Source organism: Monodon monoceros, unplaced genomic scaffold (assembly GCF_005190385.1).
Source record: "Monodon monoceros isolate NGI ecotype Baffin Bay Population unplaced genomic scaffold, NGI_Narwhal_1 Super_Scaffold_18, whole genome shotgun sequence".
Lineage (NCBI taxonomy): Eukaryota > Metazoa > Chordata > Mammalia > Artiodactyla > Monodontidae > Monodon > Monodon monoceros.
The window spans coordinates 10724294-10747717 of NW_021703774.1; positions in this window are offsets into that span (position 1 = coordinate 10724294).

Genomic DNA, 23424 nt, shown 5'->3' on the forward strand with positions numbered 1-23424 from the left:
CAATGTGCTCAGAAAGTGCAAGAAAAATATTTTGAGAAAAGAAAAATGTTTCCCAATATTCAGTCTAAGGAAATTACTATAAAAATTCTGGAATCATTTCATTCCCTGATCAAAAATCAATGTGATCTTCCTTTTTAAATCCATTTAATATCTTCTTCTTGTATTTAGGCATCTATTAAAAGGACAGAGGGGGGCCTCAAGATGGCAGAGGAGTAAGATGTGATGACCACTTTCCTCCCCACAAATACATCAAAAATACATCTACATGTGGAACAACTCCTACAGAACACCCACTGAATGCTGGCAGAAGACCTCAGACTTCCCAAAAGGCAAGAAACTCCCCCAAGTACCTGGGTAGGGCAAAAGAAAAAACAGAGACAAAAAAATAGGGATGGGACCTGCACCTTTGGGAGGGAGCTGAGAAGGAGGAAACATTTCCATACACTAGGAAGCCCCTTCACTGGTGGAGATGGGGGGTGGGCGGGGTGGGGGGAAGCTTCGGAGCCTTGGAGGAAAGTGCAGCAACAGGGGTGCAGAGGGCAAAGTGGAGAGATTCCGGCACAGAGTATCAGTACCAACCAGCACTCACCACCCTGAGAGGCTTGTCTGCTCATCCACTGGGGTGGGTGGGGGCCGGGAGCTGAGGCTCGGGCTTCGGAGGTCAGATTCCAGGGAGAGGACTGGGGTTGGCTGTGTGAAGACAGCCTGAAGGGGGCTAATGCACCATAGCTAGCCGGGAGGGAGTCTGGGGAAAATTCTGGACCTGCCTAAGAGGCAAGAGACCACTGTTTCGGGGTGCATGAGGAGAGGGGATTCCTTCCCTGTCTGCCCACAGAAGGCAGAGCACTGCCTAAATGAACTCCAGAAACGGGCACGAGCCACGGCTATCAGCTCAGATCCCAGAGATGGGTATGAAATGCTAACACTGTTGCTGCAGCCAGCAAGAAGCCTGTGTGCAAGCACAGGTCACTATCCACACCCCACAGGAGCATGTGCAGCCCGCCACTGCCAGACTCTGATGATCCAGGGACAACTTCACCAGAAAGAACACACGGTGTGCTTCAGTCTGTTGCAATGTCACACCAGCCTCTCCCGCCACAGGCTCACCCTGAATTCTATAACCCCTCCCACCCCTTGGCCTAAGTGAGCCAGACCCCCCTAAATCGGCTGCTGCTTTAACCCCATCCTCTCTGGGTGGGAACAGAAGCCTGAGGGCACCCTACATGCAGAGGTGGGGCCAAAACCAAAGCTGAACCCCAGGAGCTGTGTGAACAAAGAAGAGAAAGGAAAATTTCTCCCAGCAGCCTCAGCAACAGCAGATTAAATCCCCACAATTAACTTGATGCACGCTGCATCTCTGGAATACCTGAATGGACAAAGAATCATCCCAAAATTAAGGAGGTGGATTTTGGGAGCAACTGTAGACTTGAGGTTTGCTGGCTGCAACTGATTTGTTTCTGATTTTTAATGTTTAGCGTAGTATAGTTTTCAGTGCTTGTTATCACTGGTGGACTTGTTTATTGGTTTGGTTGCTCTCTTCTTTCTTTAAATTATTATTTTTTATTTTAATAATTTTTAAAATTTATTCCTTTTTTATTATCATTTTTTTCTCTCATTTTTCTCCCTTTTCTCCTGAGCCGTGTGGATGACCGGGGCTTGGTATACCAGCCGGGTGTCAGGCCTGAGCCTCTGAGGTGGGAGAGCTGAGCTCAGGACACTGGACCACCAGACACCTCAGGGCCCCATGTAATATCAGTCAGCGAGGACTCTCTCAGAGATCTCCATCTCAACACTAAGACCCAGCTCCAACCAATGGTCAGCAAGCTTCAGTGCTGGATGCCCCATGCCAAGCAAGACAGGAACACAACCCCACCCATTAGCAGAGAGGCTGGCTAAAATCATACTAGTTTCACAGACACCCCAAAACACATCACCAGACACAGCCCTGCCTGCCAGAAAGACAAGATCCAGCCCCACCCACCAGAATACAAGCAACAGTCCCCTTTACCAGGAAGCCTACACAAGCCATTGCAACAATCTCACCCACTGGCAGCAGACAATGAAACAAACGGGAACTATAAACCTGCAGCCTGTGAAAAGGAGACCCCAAACACAGTAAGTTAAAAAAAATGATAAGACAGAGAAATAAGCAGAAGATGAAGGAGCAAGGTAAAAACCCACCAGACCAAACAAATGAAGAAGAAATAGGCAGTCTACCTGAAAAAGCATTCAGAGTAATGATAGTAAAGATGATCCAAAATATTGGAAATAGAATGAAGAAAATACAAGAAACAATTAACAAGGACCTGGAAGAACTAAAAAGCAAATAAACAATGAGGAACAACACAATAAATGAAATGAAAAATTCTCTAGAATCAATAGCAGAATAACTGAGCCAGAAGAATGGATAAGTGACCTGGAAGATAAAATAGTGGAAATAACTACTGCAGAGAAGAATAAAGAAAAAAGAATGAAAAGAATGGAGGACAGTCTCAGAGACCTCTGGGACAATATTAAATGCAGCAATATTCAAATTATAAGGGTCCAAGAATAAGAAGAGAAAAAGAAAGTGTCTGAGTAAATATTTGAAGAGATTATAGTTGAAAACTTCCTTAACATGGCAAAAGAAATAATCAATTCCAGGAAGCACAGAGAGTCCCATACAGGATAAATCCAAGGAGAAACACTCCAAGACACATGTTAATCAAACTATCAAAAATTAAATACAAAGAAAAAATATAAAAAGCAACAAGGGAAAAGCAACAAATAGCATACAAGGGAATGCCCTTAAGATTAACAGCTGACTTTCAGCAGAAACTCTGCAAGCCAGAAGAGAGTGGCAGGACATATTTAGAGTGATGAAAGGGAAAAACCTACAACCAAGATTACTCTACTCAGCAAGGATCTTACTCAGATTTGATGGAGAAATTAAAACCTTTAGAGATAAGAAAAAGTTAAGAGAATTCAGCACCACCAAACCAGCTTTACAGCAAATGCGAAAGGAACTTCTTTCAGCAGGAAACAAAAGGAAAAGAACTATAAAAGCAAACCCAAAACAATTAAGAAAATGGTAATAGGAACATACATATTGATAATTGCCTTAAATATAAATGGATTAAATGTTCCAACCAAAAGACACAGACTGGCTGAATGGATACAAAAACAAGATCTGTATATATGCTGCCTACAAGAGACCCACTTCAGACCTAGGGACACATACAGACTGAAAGTGAGGGGATGGAAAAAGATATTCCATGGAAATGAAAATCAAAAGAAAGCTGGAGTAGCAATTCTCATATCAGACAAAATAGACTTTAAAATAAAGACTATTACATGAGACAAAGAAGGACACTACATAATGATCAAGGGATCGATCCAAGAAGATATAACAACTGTAAATATTTATGCACCCAACACAGGAACACCTCAATACATAAGACAAATGTTAACAGCCATAAAAGGGGAAATCAACAGTAACACAATCAAAGTAGGGGACTTTAACACCCCACTTTCACCAATGGACAGATCACTCAAAATGAATATAAATACGAAAACACAAGCTTTAAATGACACATTAAACAAGATGGAATTAATTGATATTTATAGGACATTCTGTCCAATAACAACACAATACATTTTCTTCTCAAGTGCTCATGAAACATTCTCCAGGATAGACCATACCTTGGGTCATAAATCAAGCCTCGGTAAATTTAAGAAAATTGAAATTTTATCAGGTATCTTTTCTGACCACAACGCTATGAGACTAGATATCAATTACAGGAAAAAAGCTGTAAAAAATACAAACACACAGAGGCAAAAACATACACTACTAAATAACCAAGATATCACTGAAGAAATAAAAAAATACCTAGAGACAACTGACAATGAAAACACAACTACCCAAAACCTATGGGATGCAGCAAAAGCAGTTCTAAGAAGAAAGTTTATAGCAATACAATCCTACCTCAAGAAACAAGAAATTTCTCAAATAAACAACCTAACCTTACACCTAGAGCAATTAGAGGAAGAAAACCAGAAAAAACCCAAGGTAGAAGGAAAGAAATCATAAAGATCAGATCAGAAATAAATGAAAAAGAAATGAAGAAAACAATAGCAAAAGTCAATAAAACTAAAGCTGGTTCTTTGAGAAGATACACAAAATTGATAACCCATTAGCAAGTCTCATCAAGAAAAAAAGGGAAAAGACTCAAATCAACAGAATTAGAAATGAAAAAGGAGAAGTAACAACTGACACTGCAGAAATACAAAGGATAATGAGAGGTTGCTACAAGCAACTATATACCAATAAAATGGACAACCTGGAAGGAATGGACAAATTCTTAGAAAAGCACAACCTTCCGAGATTGAACCAGGAAGAAATAGAAAATATAAACAGACCAATCACAAGCACTGAAATTGAAACTGTGATTAAAAATCTTCCAACAAAAGCCCAGGAACACATGGCTTCACAGGCAAATACTATCAAACATTTACAGAAGAGCTAACACCTATGCTTCTCAAACTCTCCCAAAATATAGCAGAGGGAGGAACACTCCCAACTCATTCTACCAGGCCACCATCACCCTGATACCAAAACCAGACAAAGATATCACACAAAAAGAAAACTACAGGCCAACATCACTGATGAACATAGATGCAAAAAACCTCAACAGAATACTAGCAAACAGAATCCAACAGCACATTAAAAGCATCATACACGATGATCAACTGGGGTTTATCCCAGAATGCAAGGATTCTTCAATATACGCAAATCAATGTGATACACCATATTAGCAAATTGAAGGATAAAAACCATATGATATTCTCAATAGATGCAGAAAAATCTTTTGACAAAATTCAACACCCATTTATGATAAAAACCCTCCAGAAACTAGGCATAGAGGGAACTTACCTCAACATAATAAAGGTCATATACGACAAACCCACAGCCAACATCATTCTTAATAGTGAAAAACTGAAACCATTTCCTCTAAGATCAGGAACAAGACAAGGTTGCCCACTCTCACCACTATTATTCCACATAGTTTTGGAAGTTTTAACCACAGCAATCAGAGAAGAAAAATAAATGAAAGGACTCTAAATCAGAAAAGAAGTTAAACTGTCGCTGTTTGCAGATGACTTGATACTATACATAGAGAATCCTAAAGACGTTACCAGAAAACTACTAGAGCTAATCAGTGAATTTGGTAAAGCAGCAGGATACAAAATTAATGCAGTGAAATCTCTTGCATTCCTATGCACTAATGATGAAAAATCTGAAAGAGAAATTAAGGAAACACTCCCATTTACCACTGTAACAAAAGGAATAAAACACCTAGCAATAAACCTACCTAAGGAGACAAAAAACCTGTATGCAGAAAATTATAAGACATTGATGAAAGAAATTAAAGATGATACAAACAGACAGAGAGATATACCATGTTCTTGGATTGGAAGAATCAACATTGTGAAAATGATGACACTACCCAAAGCAATCTACAGATTCAATGTAATCCCTACCAAACTACCAATGGCATTTTTCACAGAACTAGAACAAAAAATTTCACAATTTGTGTGGAAACACAAAAGACCCCGAATAACCAAAGCAATCTTGAGAAAGAAAAATGGAGTTGGAGGAATCAGGCTCCCTGTCTTCAGACTATACTACACAGCTACAGTAATCAAGACAGTATGGTACTGGCACAAAAACAGAAATATAGATCAATCGAACAGGAGAGAAAACCCAGAGGTAAACCCACACACATATGGTCACCTTATCTTTGACAAAGGAGGCAACAATATACAATGGAGAACAGACAGCCTCTTCAATAAGTGATGCTGGGACAAGTGGACATCTACATGTAAAAGAATGAAATTAGAACACTCCCAAACACCATATATAAATATAAACTCAAAATGGATTAAAGACCTAAATGTAAGGCCAGACACTTTAACACTCATAGAGCAAAATATAGGCAGAACACTCTATGACATAAATCACAGCAAGATCCTTTTTGATCCACCTCCTGGAGAAATGGAAATAAAAACAAAAATAAACAAATGGGACCTAATGAAACTTAAAAGCTTTTGCACAGCAAAGGAAACCATAAACAAGACGAAAAGACAACCCTCAGAATGCGAGAAAATATTTGCAAATGAAGCAACTGACAATGGATTAATCTCCAAAATTTACAAGCAGCTCATGCAGCTGAATATCAAAAAACAAAAAAAAAAACAATCTCAAAATGGGCAGAAGCCCTAAATAGACATTTCTCCAAAGAAGATATACAGATCGCCAACAAACACACGAAAGAATGCTCAACATCACTGATCATTAGAGAAATGCAAATCAAAACTACAATGAGGTATCACCTCACACCGGTCAGAATGGCCATCATCAAAAAATCTACAAACAATAAATGCTGGAGAGGGTGTGGAGAAAAGGGAACCCTCCTGCACTGTTGGTGGGAATGTAAGTTGATACAGCCACTATGGAGAACAGTATGGAGGTTCCTTCAAAAACTAAAAATATTACTACCACATGACCTAGCAATCCCAGTACTGGACATATACCCTGAGAAAACCATAATTCAAAAAGAGTCATGTACCACAATGTTCATTGCAGCTCTATTTACAATAGCCAGGACATGGAAGCAACCTAAGTGTCCATCAACAGATGAATGGATAAAGAAGACGGGGCACATATATACAATGGAATATTACTCAGCCATAAAACAAAATGAAACTGAATTTTTTGTGGTTAGGTGGATGTACCTAGAGTGTGTCATACAGAATGACGTACGTCAGAAAGAGAAAAACAATATCATATGCTAACACACATATATGGTATTTTTTAAAAAAATGGTTCTGACAAACCTAGGGGCGGGACAGGAATGAAGACACAGACGTAGGGAATGGACTTGAGGCCACGTGGAGGGGGAAGTGTAAGCTGGGATGAAGTGAGAGAGTAGCACTGACATATATATACTACCAAATGCTAGTGGGAAGCAGCTACATAGCACAGAGAGATGAGCTTGGTGCTTTATGATCACCTAGAGGGGTGGGATAGGTAGGGTGGGAGGGAGACGCAAGAGGGAGGCGATATGGGGATATATGTATATGTATAACTGAATCACTTTGTTATACAGCAGAAGCTAACACACCATTGTAAAGCAATTATACTCCAATAAAGATGTTTAAAAAAAAGATATAGAAGTAGAAAAGTTGCTTGACTCCACAACAAAATGAAATGTATAGCATTTCCTCTAACATTGATTTTATCATTTAAGAAATAATTAGAATTTTTCTTCTAGAGAACAGATTTTTATCGAAATATCAAAAGATTTTTGCTAACTTTATCTTTTAATCTTTGTGGCAATTATTCCCAGACCCTATTGTGGTTTCCTGCACAAAATTATACCTTTAAGCATAGCAGACTTATATTTACTACAGGCTCAGAACAATAAAAATTCAACAGCAGGTGAAAATATGTTTTATATGTTCAGTTGACTTTACACACAATTCAAAAATATTGGCAAGTGACAGTTAATTATGTTACTCTAGTTTCTTTAATAGATCTCAAAAATTGCCAACCCAAATGGAGATTATTAATTTCTAGTTATTTAGAGGTAGAATAATTATTCCTATTTTTAAAATCTTCAAATAAGTCTCTGTATTTATGATTTAAAAATTTCTCCCCTATTCAATGTTGTAGCACTGTCACTCTGTTTTTTAACTTATGTTATCTTCAAATATAAAATGAAGGAAATTTGTGGCACATAAAAATATAAACTAGACATGAGTAAACCTAAATAAATTAATTAAATAAAAGGAGATAGAAATAGCATAAAACTGTTAAAGCACATAGTTAATATGTGTAAAATAACTTGACTTTTTCTCATTTCATAAGTTCATAGCAATATTAATGCATATCATTGCCAAAAATATATTTATTAAATGTTGATTTTCAACATAAAGATTCATTTTGTATTCTACATGCAGAAAAATTTGCTAGTAAGTTGGATCATATACTTATATAATTTTTCACAGGGAAAAAAATGTACATAACACATAGAGCACTCTATAGCGTCTTGTCACCCTCAGGGGACACAGCAACATCCCATAATAACACTCAGCATTTTTGCACAGGTACAGGAAGAATAAGGCAATATTAAATCCAAATGTTCTGTGTATCCATTCACAGAGGAGCACTTTAATTCAAATCATAACTGAACCACTGGTGTGGGAGAACTAATGGACATATTTAAATCAAATTAGCTTGAACAATTTCCTAAGACAAGCATTTGCTAACATGCAGTGTGTGGAGTTAATTTTGGTATGATTTCTATTTTGAATTCAGAATTTCTCATGTCCTCACATCTGTCAAAAAAATCTTGATTCTCCTAGAGTAGGCTCCAAACCTTCACTAAAAGTTCTTCAAATTTATCCCTGTCATGACGAGTCCTGCTCTGAGAGTCTGCCTACTCAGAATGCTTTGGTGATGTCATTGAGTGCATCTGTGCCTTCTAGTCACGTAATAGCCCGTCAATTCCTAGATTCTCTACAGTGACTCTGAGTTTGAGGGACCAGTGGAACAGGCTGATTTTGACAGGACTCTGAAATCTTTGGGGTCTCCCATGAACAGAGGTGAGAACTAGAAAAGTGGGGTCTCCAGGCCAGAAGGGAATACATTGCATCCCTAACGATCCATCTTGAGGCCCCCAAGCACTGAGTGCTGAAATCGCCTCAAAAGAAATGAACAAGTCCAAGCCACTGCTCCATCTTTACATCATTAATTCTCAAGATATACACCCAAAAGGGACATTCTAGATCATGTTCCCTGAGCTACTCAATTGACAGGTGAGAAACAGAGGTTCATAATTATCAGAAAACAGCTAATGCTTTCTGACACGAACATCATACAGAACATATAAACATAATAAAGAACCAACCTCTGGATTTTTCTTAAATATCATTCAGTTCTAAAAGTCTATGGTTTGCCTTCAATATATAAGCACTTTTTAATTTTTCAAAGTATATTTCTATGATGTCACTGTTATATCACTTCTGATTGCAACATTTAAGTTGCGTTTTGGCAGGAAGAAAACAAACACAACTATAGCCAATTTATTTAGCCAAGGATTATAAAATAAATAAAGGTGGTATGGTGATGACATAAAGCAGAAAATATATTAATGATTGAAGCTGCTTGTCCCTGGTGGTCATGTTCCCTAACTATGTGCATAGCTGCTGCTGATCTTCTCCACGGAGAGAATTTACCAGAGTTGAGAAAACAACATAATCTTAGTTTTACACTGTCATCAGGGCTTAGAACATTATATGAGAAGAAATGATACTCACAACGCATGTTACTTTCATTTAAAGATTTACAAACATCAGGCTTTCGTGTATCTGAGGCCAGTGTAATATCAACCGGGTCACATTCTCATCCAGAAAGACAGCAAAGTCAGTCCCAGGTGTCACAAGACAATATCTGTCTCCATCTTTCCAGTAACCCAGAAAGACATTTTCTTTCAGCTCATGACCTGATGATGGTTTAATTTTCTTTTACATGGATGAAACTGACAGTGAGTTTTGTCTAGGGACCTGAATCACAAATTTATTTTACTTCCCATACCAATAACCTACATTTAAGGAAGATCAAGTAGATATTATTATCATTTAAAGAGTGGGAAACTGAATTCCAATGAAATAAAGTGATAAGCTTGAGGTCAGAGAGGTAGTTATGGACACAGCCAAAAACTCCCTGATGCCAGCCCAGATGGCTTTTCACAACCCCAAACTATTATTTTTATGAAGAAATTGTAGCTACATAAACATTTCTGGGAATCATGACACTGAAAAGGGCCTATTTAGAAATGAGTATAAACTTCATAAAATACATTAGAAAATGAACTATTTGCTGATAGCCATTACTATTTGCATATATATACTTTTTTACTATGAATTGAAGAGAAAGACTGGTTTCAGATACTCTCTTACATATAGTTATAAAATCAAACTTTAATTCTCTGATCCATCAATTTTTAGTAGTTGCAGAGAATCTATAAGAAAAACCTATATTAAAGGGATTAGGATCTAGGTGTTGATTGAAATAAAGAATTGTATTTATGAAAAGTTATAGTCTTTATAGTAGCATATTATAGCCTAGAGCTAGAATATTATTCTAACCTGCAAAGTAGTAGACTCAAAATAGGAAAACAGTAAGAAAAAGAATTAAAACTGACCATCATAAGTGTTGGAGAAAACCATGTGATAGAAGGAATGGAGACAAGTGGGATGATTGATAAACACCGGAGTCCCACATAATACACTGAATCCTACATAATTATGAAACCTTTTTTTCTTTTTAGCTGGAACTCAACCTGAGAATAGTTCTGTGTCGCTGAAAGGCAAAGTGAGCCAGAACTCTTCCTACTAACAGAACTCAAGACAAAGTAATTCCTAGAGCAGAACAAGATGGCAGCCGATGAGCAGCACAACTCAGAAAAAAGCAAAAGTTCATCTTCTCTTCTAACTTCACTGTTAAATGTTATCCTTTCAAATTCCTCAGAGACACTGCTCTCTCAACTATCCTTTCCCTCCAGAGGTTCTTGAACTTCCCTCTTTTCCCACAAGCTCACTAGCTCTTTTATCACATAATATTTCCAAATGTCCTTCCTACTTTATATGATAGAGAAGGGGAGGGAAGAAGAAAGGAAGAATACAAGGCAGCCCCCCCCAGAAAAACCCACTTTGACTCAATTTCATGTCTCATTGAATTACTAAGTACCTTCTCGCTCTCCCATCAGGGCAGTCTCTTAAGTGATCATCTCTTCCCAAGGAACCTTCTATCACCTGCAGCTCATTATTGAACCTTGGTTTTCCCACCCATGCATCCACTGAAATCGTTCTGGCTAATGTCACCAATGGCCTTGGTACTAAGTCCATAGCATACAAATGACTCCTCCAATTCTGACTTCTCTAAAATATGTTGACACTTTGCTCGTTGGGGCTTACTTGCAATCTGGATTTATTCCATTCTGTGTACCCCCTGGGTTTTTGGATGTTGTTTACAGTCTGCCAGTGAGATGTACTTACTTAAATTTAGAACACAGAAGCAAAATGAGCTTCTGCCTCTGGCAGTGTCTGCATGGGTTTTTGGCAAACATGGGTATTGTCAGAGACTGGCCAGTCTTCATGTTCCTCTGCCATTCAGCTGTTTAGGATTGCACAGCAGCTTTGACTGCAGCCGATGTTTTCTGCAGCTTCTAAACTCTGGGTGTCATCAACAACTTGCTGGTATGTTCCATGCAGATTGCAGTGGCATGACTTAAAGTTCTATTGGCAGCTGTATTCAACTTCTGTTCCTCCTGTCCCTCCAGCAAGTCAGTAAGCACTTCCTTCCCTCTATTACATTTCTTATTGATGGGAATGCATAGAGTGGTTTCTCTTCTCCACCCCTAAACTCTGATTCTACAGTTTCTTACCAAGAGCAGTTCTAGGGAACAGACCTTTAAAGATGGGCATTTGAGATTAGTTGTTATCTATTTTTATCTTGATAAACCTGATATAACAAAATACGAGATACACATTTTGATCCTGCAAGTTATAATATTGTATGTATGTAGATTATATGCAGATTATAATATACATTGAATTCTTATAATCAGATTGCTTACATTAAAAATTAGGGGACCATCTGGAAAATGGATCTGATAACAGGAATGTTATCTTTGCTGGATTCTAGGTACCTTGAGCTCAGAAATCCCATTGAGCCTTTGTTGGCAAAGCAGCACCAGCCCTCCTCTTGAGTTGCAGGAGGTTAGCCCTCTCTAGCTTGAAGACCTGTATTGATTTTTTTACATATACATGGATCTATTCCTTTTCAAGTTCTATTCCCATTTAGGTTGTTACCTAATATTGAGCAGAGTTCCCTGAGCTCTACAGTAGGTCCTTGTTGGTTATCCATTTTAAATATAGCAGTGTGTACATGTCAATCCCAAACTCCCTAACTATCCCTCTCCCCCAACCTTCCCCACCCCGAAACCATAAATTAATTCTCTAAGTCTGTTTCTGTTTTGTAAATAAGCTCATTTGTATCACTTTTTTTTTAGATTCCTCATATAAGCGATAGCATACGATATTTCTCTTTCTCTTGAAGATCTTTTAATGACCTCATATTGTTGTGATCCACCTTTGTCTTAAATAGATGGACAGCTTACTTATATGCTAATATAGGTATAGCACCTATACCTATATTTTGGTCTTTAAACAGAGACTTTCACTTCCTCATCACAATGAAGATTCTGAGCCTCTCAACCAGACCCCAATCTGAGCTACTTTTCATTTCCAGCTATCTTAAAAATAGAGATGGCCCAGCTCCCTAAGTCAGAATTCTATGACACTACTAAAATATTAAGCTGTAAATCTTCTTTCCAGCTTACCCCCAAGGAGACTCACAGTCATTTACCCCAGATGTTGTGCACTGGGAAAAGAAAATATGTAGATTTTTCTGGAAACTTTATTCTTGTTCTCTGGCTTTGAACTGTTTGCTAATCACAGGAGGCCAAATAAAAAGAGGTGTAGCATAGATAGTTAACCCTCAACAAATTTTCATGTTCTCCTATTTATTATCTATTTCGGGTTTAGGTTGGTACAATATGATTAGTTCTATCTAATAGAACCAGTATGCCTCCTCTACCTCTCTCGTCCTCTGCCACAACATTCTCAGAGATCCTGGGTGCCAGGTCTCATAGTTTCAAGATGGTGGAGAACCACTTGAGTGAAATCTGCCTGTGATGTCAACAAGACAAAGTCTTATCATAGTAAGCCATTGATATCTTTGGATTGAATGCTCTCACAGCATGGCCTATTCTACCATGACAAATACAGAAATTGACATTTGCGGTGGGTTATTACTATAACAAGAACATTAAAAAAACCCTAATATCTGTGATATTGGCTTAGTGACTGGTAGTGGGTAATGAGGAAACATATCTGAAGCTGGAAAGACGGAGATCTGGTGTATGTTACAGCAAGCCATTTGGTAAAGTACCACCTGTAATAAGTTTGAAGGCAAACTTTTGCCTAATAAATTTGTAGCTCCAGTAAAAGAAATGGGACAAAAATATATTCACAGAAGGTAGAGTGTGGTGGTTGGGAAAGCCTGTGTTTACCACATTATTACAAGAAAGAGCTGACAGAAGAAAAGTCGGCTGGGTTTTCAAAGCAGAAATGAAAATGACCTTACAAAGTTACAAAGCAGACTACTGCTAGACTCTAACAGTAAGAAACAGGATGTTAAATACTTTGATCAATAAAGGCACAGTAGGGCTTACCTGGTGGCGCAGTGGTTGAGAGTCCGTCTGCCGATGCAGGGCACACGGGTTCGTGCCCCGGTCCGGTAGGATCCCGCATGCCGCGGAGCGGCTGGGCCCGTGAGCCATGGCCACTGAGCCTGCACGTCCGGAGCCTGTGCTCCACGGCGGGAGAGGCCGCAGCAGTGAGAGGCCCGCGTACCACTAAAAAAATAAATAAATAAAAATAAAAATAAATAAATAAAGGCACAGTAAAATTTCTCTTGTCAATGTTGAGATTAAGAATATAGCTATACTCCCCTATTTTTCCAGATAGTCACAATGTAGTTCCTTTTAAGTTGAGAAAAAGTGTTATAGAATTAAGAAAGCAGAAAAATAAAGTAGTGGAGAACAAAGTCATCCAAGTGGTCACTAGCATGTGGAATTGACCTAAAATAAATTTATTAATAGCTTCAGAAATTTTTGCAGGGAATATATCAATATTTCCAAAGAGACCATGGTCTTTACTTAAAATTTTTTACTGCTTAGGATTTAAAACAACTCTTTAAGTACCTAAAATTTTAAGAGCAGTTAATGACTCTGTCTTCCTAAAGTTCCAGGGCAGATAAAGCTGAAAAAGTAAAACAGACTTAATTGTAAAAGTGGTAAAACTTTAGAGAAAGCTGTCATCCTAAACAAGACTCCTTTGTCAAAATCAGGACCATGATAAACAATGAATGGAAGGAACCTTGACATTCAGAGTGGGAAGATCCACTTGAGAATTTGGGAGGTCCACGTCCCCTCAAACTCTCTGTGCCTAAAGAAGTGGTCCAGTTCCCAATCCCTCCTCATTTGCTGAATAAGAAATCTCTTCTCTTACTTGAGAAAGATAAATAAAACAGGTGCCTTACAAGGAATTGCTTTGGCCTTCCCCAGTATCTCTCTCCACTTCCCCTCCGGGCCACAAGACCTACCACTAGGGTCAACTTGTAACATGACTCAACTTGGAAAATGCTCACCCAGGTAAACCAACTGAACCCTGACTAATACAACATCTGGGATTTTTCTCTGCGAATCAAACTAGTGTATATATTACTGTTCACTTGAGTTCACTTCCATATCCCAGAGATGCTCAAATTCAGCACATCTGAAATAGAATTCATTTTCCCCTCAATATTCCCCTTAGGAATACTGATCAGAACATGGTAGTTTTTTTCCCACTTAATTACAGATTAATTAGGGTTTCACCAGTCACTGATACGCAGCATATCAATTTTATAAGAGCTTTGAACACAGACAACTTGAGCTCAAATCCCAGCTCCCATGTCTTTTAGTCTCAGCGTTATCTATATAATAACTTTACTATGAAAATTAAATATAAATATATGTAAGTGCTTATAACTATACTTGTAACATGTAAGTGTTCAACAAATGTTAATCATGTTTGTTACTACTTAAAATAGGTGACTGAAAATTTATAGCAGAACTCCAGTTACAGTGGTTATAGTTTACTGGATATTAAATCATGCTTTAGTTAATTGCATAATAAAGTAATCTGAAATTAACAGGAAGCACATTAATGGTGAAATGACTGAGGCATCTCCCTTAAATCATGAATTATTAAAATGCTTGTTCACATTATTACTATTTAGCATTTTTTAAAATAAATGCTTGACCCTGAAATAAATGATGCAAAGAGGGTGGGGTGGGGAAAAAGTACATATTAGAAATAGAAAAGGGAAGTCTTACACTATTTGTAGATCATGTGATTATTTACCTAAAATAAACCAAACAAAAATAGCTAGGAAAATTAGAAAAAACATATAATGAGAATAAAAGAATAAATCACAAGTTTTAAAAATAAAGTTTTATATATACAAGAAAAACAAGATGGGAAATCTCCAAAGCCGTACTATGCTAGTATGAGAAGTTATTTCATTTGAGTAGAAAAAGGCGTATATTTTTATAAAAGATATTGACAAAAGTTATTTACTGTAAAGAAAAACAGACGTATGAACTATAAAATAATCATACATTTTAGTTAAAAAAATATATATATATAAAAGTCAATCTTGGCTAGTAAATGACCTTCTAAGAATAACACCGAAAGCATAAATTAAGAAACCATAAAATGATGATTTCAACTACATATTCAAATTAATTGTCATATGCAATACAAATGATGTTAAATAACACATTATCTATAGCACAAGTTTCAGTGTCAACACTAATAAGATCTCTTAAATATCAATAAGAAATAGGAAGATGCTCAAGCAAAAGTTATAAGTAATTCACAAATACATATACATAAGACATATGTAACTAAGACATATGTATTAATGAAACAGAACTGGAACAGTGTGAGGAGTGTGGCTATTAATTAATAGCCAGTGATTAATAGTACTGAGAGGAGTATCAGTTACAATTGTGTTTCTAAGGAGAATCAGTAATATTTTGTATAACCTAAATAAACAAAATTCCTCAGAACTCAAAAGGATTAATTGCTTTTGAAGATTATGCAAGTTTCTCCTGAAATGGAATAGATAGCTGCCTTTGAAATGATTATGTAGAACTACATTTAAAAATAAAGAGTAATTTTCAAAATAAATAAATAAATAAAGAGTAATTTTCGCATTATATTGCTAATTTACAATCACGTTCTGGTAAACTATGGGCAGAGTATAATCTTAATTTAGTGGAAAAATATGTATATGTATATAAAGAGAAATCTAAAAAACCTTCACCAGCAGTCTAAGCATATTTATCTCTGGTGATAAAATTATTATTATTTATGTTACCTTTTTATATTTATCTGTCTTTTCTAATTTGTTTTGTATAGTGGGCCCACTTTACATGGATTAAAATAAACTAAATTCTATAGTAAATAACATTTTTATAGTGTCTCTTCATTCTTACTTTCTTACATGGTACATTCTTACATCTTTTCATTGTATTGTAAACTCCTTGGTTAAATGTAGTATGTACATTCTTACATCTCTTTATTGTATTATAAACCCCTTGGTTAAACAATTCCTTTATTATTATAAATAAATGTTCCACAGATTGGGCACATTGGAAATTGTGATAAAGGTTAAAGTTCCCAGTGTAAGAAGTACCTCTTTTCTAATGTTTTCATTAAAATGACTTATTCCTGCCTGAATGTGACATAATTTGCCTTTGTAGAAACCTAACATTAAAATGTAACTTAAACATATTTTGTAGAAAACTTCAGGGGAAATTTTTGTAAGTAATTCAGTATATGGCTATCTATAAAACCAGTGCCTTCCCAGCAATTGATTACATGCTTCAATGCTGTGCTAAATTACAGACTGTAATGATCATCACAAGAACTGTGAACTCCATGATGGGTAGAATATATTTCTTATCAATCTCTGAGTTTCCATGACCTAGTACATTGCCTAACACACAGTTAGCACTTATTAATTCATTATTTGTTGAATAAATGGTTTCATGATTTTGTAAGAAAAATACAATAATGGTCCATCTGCTGGTATGTAATGAAGATCATGGGCTGGTACTTAAAATAGCTTTAATGCTATACTTTCAGAAAAGCCATAATTAGGATATTTAGTATGAAGTTACTAAAAATGTTTATGTTTTTCCTTAAGAGATGGATATTTTCATAAAAATGCAGCCAAGCCCCACAGTTCCGATGACTAGAAGTATATCTGAAAACAACTTAAGGTATCTTAGTCAACTTAAACAGAATGACCCAGAGAATACTCTAAATCCTCTGTGTCTTCAATGGTTTTCTAGTAGTTGCTTAAATCAATCTATATTACACAATACCCAGGCACTTCAACAATAGAATGTGGACTTTAGGTATGTAAATGATGTATATCTCAATCCTAAATTATGGAGGACATTCTGACCTTACTTTATGTAGGCTAGTATTTTTTCTTCCAATGCAATATTTTAAAATGCTCTTCCAATTCACATCTCCATCACTTCTATCATATATTAAACCACATTTTATAGTTAGCAGTGGAGTTGTTACAGGAAACAATAAAAAGTTATTATTTTAATAGAACATTTTTCCAGTGGACATTGTTGGCACCCTCTTCCCCTACCTCCATCCCCTTGGACCATTCTCTCAGGGCAGAGCTCCTCCACCAGTGTCTGTGGGCTTTGCAGCTACGAGCTTGCACTTATAAATTTCTTCACATGAATGCCCTTGAGCACTGAAGGTGCCTGTTTATGAAAATCCAGAAACGCTTTTTTTTTTTTAACCCAGCTTCATCCCCTGCAGTGTGGCTATAGCCAAATCCTGACAGTTTGGGTATTATGAATCCAGTTCCTTTTCCTCTAGGCAGATAAACTGTGGGGTGTAATTTACCCTCCAGAACTTCCTGAAGGATCAGGTTGTGTCTGGAACTTCAACAGAAATTCCAACTTTGTTTAGCATCTTCTCTTCTTGATTACAGTAGTGTCATGGTTAAATATAAAGATATGTATAGTTTTATGTATACAAAGGGAACCTATACTCCACATTTAACCTAAATGTTTTTCCAGAAGTATCTTTTAATTTAGTTTTTAGCAATATTTTGTTATAATTTTCTTTTTCTTTAATATTTATTTATCTGGTTGTGCCGGGTCTTAGTTGTGACATGTGAACTTTTAGTTGTGGCATGCATTTGGGATCTAGTTCCCTGACTAGGGATCGAACCCGGGCCCCCTGCACTGGGAGTGTGGAGTCTTAACCATTGTGCCACCAGGGAAGTCCCAAATATTTTGTTATAGTTTTCTCATGATTTCACAATAAAGAATATATTTGTAAGTATCCCCATATCCTACCGGGTCCTGGCTAAATCTTCAGAGCATGCAGAGCCTGTGATTATTAATATGTCTTCAAACTTTTATTCTTCACTTTCATTCATATTATAGCTCTTATGTACCAATAAAATCCTTGCTCTAAAGTCAGTAGCCAATCTGGTTGTTATGCTGAAGAGATAAGGTTTAATTTAAATATATACTCATACTTGTTTTCTGTGTGTGCATATATACATACACATACACACACACACACACACTTGTTTTGAAGTGTTCATTTTCATCCTCATTATTTGGAAAAAATAGAAAAATATTTATTGCTGTTTGCTTTCCTCTGTTCTAAACTAGATTGGGCAGATTTATTTCTTGTTATTTTTACATGAAATAACCACACTAGTCAGCATGTTCAGATGTTTTTAAAGTCTCATAGATTTAAGTTCTTTTGCTTTAAACATCTGACAACTGTACATGTAGTTATATGGAAGCTAACAGAAACTGTAACAGAAACAACGAACAAATCAGTAGTACATAGTTAAATGAAAGTTTTATTTTAAAGTTAAATAAAAGTAGACACTATCTTTTTGATGGTTATTTTAGAAATTTGGCAAATGCAAGCAACTAGGAAAAGCAAAAAAAAACTACAGCTTCTAAAAATTTCCCCTATATCTAAATACAAGCAAAATATTTTATATTTAAGTTAATTAATAAAATATTTATTTATTTTAAATAAAATTTTACTATTTTAATTTTAAGTAGTTTTCATGTGGGATCTTGATCCCATATTGTATTGGTGAACTTCCTTTACCTGAAATTCTGCTGAAGTTAATTAAGGAGCTTAAAGACTTGTTCAAAGGTAGTACAGCATTGTGGTTCAGAATGCATGATGTAGACTTGAATGCCTACTTTAACCTAAAAGCCTACAGGCAAATCACAGAATCTTTCTTTCCATAATTTTTCACAAATTTCTACAAAAACAGTATGTACTTCATAGGGTTTCTATGAGTATGTATCCATGTTCTACACTACTTTCTTTTCCATTATGGGGGAGAACTTCTGCAGGTATAAACTGGGCAGAATTAGGAAAATATTAACCAAGTATGTGTATTCATTTTATACTTGTCCTTATTTATTTATCCCAAAATTGTTATAGAATGCATACGATACTTATATACTCTCCAGTCACTGTGGACTCCATTTCTAGAGCTTCATGTGGCCTACATCTTCAAGAGTGAGCAGAAAAATAAATTATAATAAATTAAAAATTTGATCAGTGATCTGAACATTGCTGAGGTACTGAATGAAGGAGGAAAACTGATTTAATTAGGATGATCAATGAATATTTCTTTTAGTATCATTTTACAAGATGGCTGGGGACTAACTTTAATGAAAGTACCTGAAGAGTATTTGCGAAGGTCCTGAGGCAAGGAAAAGTTCATGGGTGACTGGGTATAGGGAAAGGAACATAGTTAAGATTGGAGAACTGAGGAAGTGTTAAGGCTACTGAGGACATTGTAGACTACGATAAGAGATATTTTTATTCTTCATTAAGTGGAGATTTTTCTAAAGATGTTTAAGCAGTAGAGAGACATTTAAGTGGTTCTTATTTAAGAATGTCACTCTGGTTGCTGTGGATAGGGGTAAAGATTAGAATTCTGGGATCTAGTTAGAAGTCTCCTGCTATGGAAAATGGCAGTATTAACTGCTCAGGTAGAGAGGATACACAATTTAGAGTCAACATTATTTAGTTCTGAAGAAGGCAAGTTAAGGTAAAGGAAAAGTGTAGATAGTTTTACACTCCTGGCAAGTGGTAGGTAGTTTTGCCACTAAGGATACAAGGAGGACTAGGTGATAGAGATAAGTTTGGGAACACAAACCAAGAGTTCACCTTTCAGAAGTGCTACTTTTTGTGATATCTAAGACATATCTAAGTAGAATATTCTAGAGCGTACCTTAGAAGAGAAGTCATAGCAAAAGATATGAATTTGTCAATCATCTACTTGTGGATGATATGTAAAGATGTAGAATGAAAATCACTTCGGAAGAAAAATTTTGAAAATAGGACCATGTTTGAGCCCTTATTTAGGCCAACACATAGAGAAGGAGTCAGCAAAGAATCTTGGAAATGTTGGCCAGAGAGATGAAAAGAAATACATGACGATGCAACGTCAGAGAAGCCAAGGAAAGGAAATCTTTAAGATAGTAAAATCAGCCCATTGTGTAAGGTGGGAATGGAAATGTCCTGGGTTTATAACACAGAAATTATTAATTGCCACAAGATGATGAGTTTATAGCAAAAGCCCAACTGCAGTGGTGGAGTGGGAAGGCATAAAGGAGAATCACGAAGTGGTAGCTGAAAGGACATGTGGTTTTAGAAGAGGTTTTTAGATATTCTGCTTTTGCTTTTTATTTTGTCTTGTTCAGTGAAAGTAATCAAGCATTATTATATGCTCTTCTGATTCTTCCAGTATAGCCTTTCCTCACCTCCTAAAACTGACACATTATCCCTCAGTCAGACTTCAAATGCCTATCCTCTCCGCCAAAGGTTCTTAAATCTGTTATTAAAAAGTTTCTAAGTTAGGGCTTCCCTGGTGGCGCAGTGGTTGGGAGTCTGCTTGCCGATGCAGCGGACGCGGGTTCGTGCCCCGATCCGGGAGGATCCCACATGCCACGGAGCGGCTGGGCCCGTGGGCCATGGCCGCTGAGCCTGCACGTCCGGAGCCTGTGCTCCGCGGTGGGAGAGGCTTCAGCGGCGGGCAAAAGTTCCTAAGTTATAACAGGAAATCATATGCCATCAATAACTTCATAGAATTAATTCATCCTTTTAAAAATATTTTAGATCTATGATACTACAGTGCAGCAGTTGTCACAGGGAGATGTTGGGGGATGTAAAGAGGCATATCAAATTGCCCTCACTCACAGAAGCTCAAAGAGAAAAATATATAAATCAAAAATTGCAATATAATCTAAGCACCAGTAGCAGCATATTAAAATTTTTTAAGTGCATGCAATTTTTCTTGGAGTTTTAGCAAAGGTTCAACAATGGAGGCAATACAACAATGGAGAATAGGATTGATTTATAGAGAGAACATAGGAGATTCCCACCAGAAGAAATGGCAGATGTAGAGGTATGTTTCTATGAAAGAGCAGAATGTACTCATAAAGTATGGATTGAGTGGAATGCCTGGAAACTCAGGTAGCAATACGGAGGTTGGAAAGATAATCTGAGACCAAGTATAAAAAACCTAACATCTAGGCTTCCCTGGTGGCGCAGTGATTGGGGGTCCGCCTGACGATGCGAGGGCGCGGGTTCGTGCCCCGGTCCGGGAGGATCCCACATGCCACAGAGCGGCTGGGCCCGTGGGCCATGGCCCCTGAACCTGCGCGTCCGGGGCCTGTGCTCCGCAGCGGGAGAGGCTGCAGCAGTGAGAGGCCCGCGTATCGCAAAAACAAAACAAAACAAAACAAAACCTAACATCTAAAATGATGAATTTGACTGATAAATGAGTTATTTTTTCCTAGTGTCTAAAGTTTTTAAGCAGAGGAGTGGAATGATCATATATTCAGTTTAGAAAGGTAATTTTGACAGCAGAGCTGAGAATATTTCACAAGATAGAAATACTGAAGGCAAACTGTTAGGAGTTCATTTTATCAGTTCATAAAATAGATAATGAAGACGCAAACTAACGTATTGACAGTGAGAATGAAGAGGAAGGGGAAATTTGAGAGATATTTATGAACTAGATTTAACAGACCTTTATGACAAATGAATAAGATGGTGAGGGTGAGAGAGAAGTTGAAAATTCAATAAAATTTAAGAAACATCCACCTACAAGATTTATGCTAGATGTTTTCACATACATCTTCTCATATGCATGTCACAGTACCTCTGTAATGTAGACATTATTATCCCCACTTTCTGGTGAGCATATTAAAGTCTGGAAAGGGAAAGTACTTTGCTCAAGATTTTATGGTTAACAGTTACCAGAATCATTACTTGAACTCCAATTGTTTCATTCATCTCCACCTAGCTTTGTTCCTCATTCTATTTGAACTTTCTCACTTTCTCAAGGGCTACAAACCTGGATGGCTGAATAACACTCAAAGAGTAGTTTCCACACACTTTTAACCAACAAAAATATGTTTATGGACTCCAAAGATGACTAACTGCTCTGCTAATAACTTGCATTTGTATAGTGGGTCACAGCATTCAAAACACTAACATATAGATTATTTTCCTTGAGTCTCAGAACAACCTTGTGAATAAGTGAGGCAGATTCCAGATAAGGACTCTGCTCCTTGACCTATTTCCCAGCTCTTTAATCTCCATAACACCTTCCATATCTTAGTCCGTCACCATCGGATATTTGAATGACAAAGAGCTTCAAAATTTTCTTGTGAAACCTGAGAGCTGGAAAGAGACTTAGAAGGTATCAAGTAAAATTCCCTCATTATAGATGATAAAAATTTGACCCACTGAAAAAAAATGATTCACATAGATTCACAAACTGAGCTCAGATTTTCAAATCTGTATCCTTTTATAGTGCGCTTTCTTTCATTAAAATCATTCCTTACTGTGCTTTTAATAGCAATGCTAATAAATTCTAGAGTCTTTCTCCTGTTGAAGATTGCCTCTTAATAAAGGGGCAAAATTATTTTAGTAAAAGAAATGAAATGTTTTCATTTTGAGAGTAAAACTTTTTTTCTTAAAAAAAACACAGTTTTATAATTTTGTTTCATAAAAATGTGGGTGCTATATAGTAATCTGCTAAGGAATTGAAATACACTAATAACTAATAAGTGACTATCATCCAAGCCCAAGAAAATACCAATTCGTCTGTAAGCCCAGTTTAGTTGCTGGGGTAATTGTACTTATTTTGATCTTTCCCTGTTTACACATTTGACTTAGCTTTTTGAAATTATTTCAGTTTAAGTTTATTGTCTGCGATGGTTTGCACACACATTTAATTAAATTACAACTTTTGAAGCTTTCTCATTTTAAACCAGATATATCATTAACAAGGTAGATAAACTAATGAGGACCAACATACAGAGCATCCTACATAATGATTTCATTTCTCCCGAACAAAATTTTGCTAGAGAAATTATATCTCTTTATCCTGATTGCTTATTTAAATGTATGAGTTTGTCAGGTCTAGTTATATTTACAATAAAATAATGTTCTAGGCTTAGTTTCCATGGGTATGTTTCCATTGGTAATTAGATATTTATGAAGTTTGCATTTGTTTTTACTCAGCATTGTTGATAGCTTCAAGGAAATGTGCCCTTTTTATATCAGTGGATTAAGGAAACAAATTATTTTAGGAGCAATCCTTTG